The following is a 3190-nucleotide window of genomic DNA, read 5'->3' on the forward strand; positions in this document are numbered from 1 at the left end:
AGAACCAAGGTCTACACAGTAAGTCTAAGGTCGTGAGTTCTTACTCCCCTGTATAAATATGTCATCCAGCTTATCAGCTAGCACAGTGGTCCCCAACCTTTTGGGGCTGCTGGGCGCCCGGGGGCAGGGCTGCTCACGTGCCGGGCACCCGGGGGCGGGGCCACACACGCACTCGGTGGCAGGGCCATGCACGTGCCTGGGGACGGGGCCACCCATACGCTGCGTGCCTGGTGCTGATGCCACCCATGCACCGCATTCCTGGGGCCGGCACCGGTGCCACTCCTGTGCTGCATGCCCAGGTGTGGGGCTGCCCATGTGCTGCATGCCCAGGGGCGTTGCCGCCACCACCCATGTGCTGCGCTCCTGGGGCCGGTGCCACTCCTGTGCCGCGCGCCCAGAGGCCGGTACCGCTCATATGCTGTGTGCCTGGGGCTGGCACAGCCCTTGTGCGCACACCCAGGCGTGAGGCCGCCCAAATGCCGTGTGCTCGGGGCCGGCACTGCCCATGCGCCGCACGCCCAGGGGCAGGGCTAGTCCCGTTCACTTGGCGGGCACACAGAAATGGCCCGGTGGGCGCCATATTGCCCGTGGACACCGCATTGGGGACCACTGAGCTAGTATTTAGAATAGTGATTTTCGTCATGAATAGCATTACTAATTTAGACGTAATGTTTATTTTTCACCTTTCATACAAAAACTAAACTCATTCAACACACTTTTTGTACAGGGTTGAATACTATAAAAAATATGATTGTGAACTCTGATTTGAATTTTGAATGGTTGACTCAGCCACAATTGTATTTGCAAATATCTGCATGGATATGTTAACAACTGTATTTGGGGAGTCGCTGTTTGAACCAACACCTTTTTTTTTCTCTGAGCATAAAAAATTTCAAATATCTCATCAGGGAGCAGAAACACTAGAATGTGACCGAAATGACTGATTTTACATCATGAACTGGGGAAGTGACTGGTTTGTGTATAGCTCATATACTGAAATGAACTAATTGACAACTCTTTAGGAATACTAGATCCCTTTTCAGAAAATAGGATCAGTTTGTCAATTGAGGGACACTAAAAGAGGTATATTAATCTGATAATTTATTTGCAATTAGTAATTTTGTGTAAAGAGTGCACAGCAACATTTCAGGACAGAGGGTAAAGGATACCTTATGCAATTTAAATGTGGGTAGCCTGAATGTAAGTTCCCAGTTGAAATACATCTGGACATAGTGCACAGGGCTCTCCTCTTCTCTGGGTCACTACTGATTATGGAGAAGAGTTTAATCAATTATCCACACAGCACACTGGTTGAGGTCTAGTATCCAAGAACCGATTGGGTCTGATGCTACTCAGTTTATGAGAGATCTTGATGAGATCAAAGCCTCTGGCAACACAGCTTTACATTAAATTTAGTATCCACTATGCCATTATCAATGATAAAAGGGCTGGATGGCTGAAGGGGCTGTTAATAGGCTATTGTACACATCACAATATGGCTGCTGGTTCAGACAGTATCTAACACAGGTTTGTAGTGAGTAAAAGTGTCCATCTGATGACTGGTCAGCGGTTTATGTGAAATGAACTTATGCTTTGTTTGGCTCCTCTCGGCTAAGTTTCCACGTAACAGTATGATTATCACAGTCACCCTTGTTGCTAGGACAAAGATTGAATGAAAAGGAAAAGTAGCCCTTGGAGGTGATCCCTGTAGAAAGTTTGAGAACCACTGTGTTAGAGGGATGGAAGAGCACTGTTGCGGGGGGATGGGCCGGCGGCAGCACAGCGCCGCTGGGGGAACAGTGCCCCCTACCTATGAGGGGGTCTGGGCCTGGCACTCACCTGGCTCTGGCAAGCAGGTAGAGCAGCAGCAGGCAGGGATGGCTGAGGAAGCGGCGGGCCATGGTGGCTGCAATGCCCGCCATGATCCCAAGAGGTAATTTCTACAAAATCTTTATTACTGTGTACATTTCTAGCATGTTATATCAAACTCATTTTACCAATCACTGTTTCCACTCAAATTTTTCATTATTCTTTCTTATGCACTCTTATTACATGACTATTTGGAACTCCTTTATATTTTAAAAACTTATGGTCCACATTCACAAAAAAATGCCCTCCTCCCCACAGAAATTCCTGCATAGGGGCCAGTTTAATCACTAGACTATCCTCTGTAAAGATGATATCTTTATACTGGTATTTGGGGGATAGGGTTGATCAAAGGTTCTTGGGCTGTGTTGGGACATACTGATTATTCCCATGATGCTAGACAAAAACAAACAGACTGTGTGAAGTTATGTGAGCTATCTGTTGAATTACTGGCATTGAGTTTGAGTGTGTGTGTGTTAGGGATGTTAAGAAGTGGGTATTTCACTAATTATGCAGTTGATAAAATTTTTATTGACCACACGATAAGTCAATAAGGGAAGATGCTCAATCCTGGCTCATGCTGGGTTGGGGAGCTACCCCCAGTAAGAGCCAGGGCTAGGCTTCTTGGGTAGTGGACTACTCGCTTACGTGTGTGTGTGTGTGTGTGTGTGTGTGTGTGTGTGTGTGTGTGTGTGTGTGTGTGTGTGTGTGTGTGTGATCACAAAGGTATCCAAAATAGTGGATGGGGCTTTAAAAATAATTCAAAACAATAAATAACTAAACGAGCCAGATGACTTATCTATAAAAATTACATCTAAGGTTACTATTTGTCTTTTAACAACATAAAGTAATACAAATTCATGGTACCTTGTCTTCTTTTTGTATAATTGAGGCAAATAAGGCAAACCAATAGCATGCTAAAACGGAGATGCAGATCATAGCCGCAAATATATTTCAGGTGAGCTTCTGCAATTTTGGAGGGGTGGCATTTTACTCTTAAGGATTTCAGCACAATATACTTTGCATTACCTGTGTCATGTGCCAGTCACAAGACAGTGATATTTAAGCAAATGGGAAAAAGAAAGGAATGCTGAGGATGTCTGGGAGTTGTTTTTTTCCATAATGGTTAAATAACCCAGTATGTAAATTAAACTCTTCAGAACTTATACTTGTGGAAGGAAAAAAAAGTGCAGAATATTTTAAGAAATGGTTTGTGACGGTGGGTCAAATGTACCTGTGATATATCCGCTAAAGTCATGGAGCTGCACCTGATTACATCAAGGCTGGATTTGACCCATTATGGTGGTGGTGGTGATGATTATTA

The sequence above is a fragment of the Pelodiscus sinensis genome, chromosome 10 (assembly GCF_049634645.1).
Source record: "Pelodiscus sinensis isolate JC-2024 chromosome 10, ASM4963464v1, whole genome shotgun sequence".
Lineage (NCBI taxonomy): Eukaryota > Metazoa > Chordata > Testudines > Trionychidae > Pelodiscus > Pelodiscus sinensis.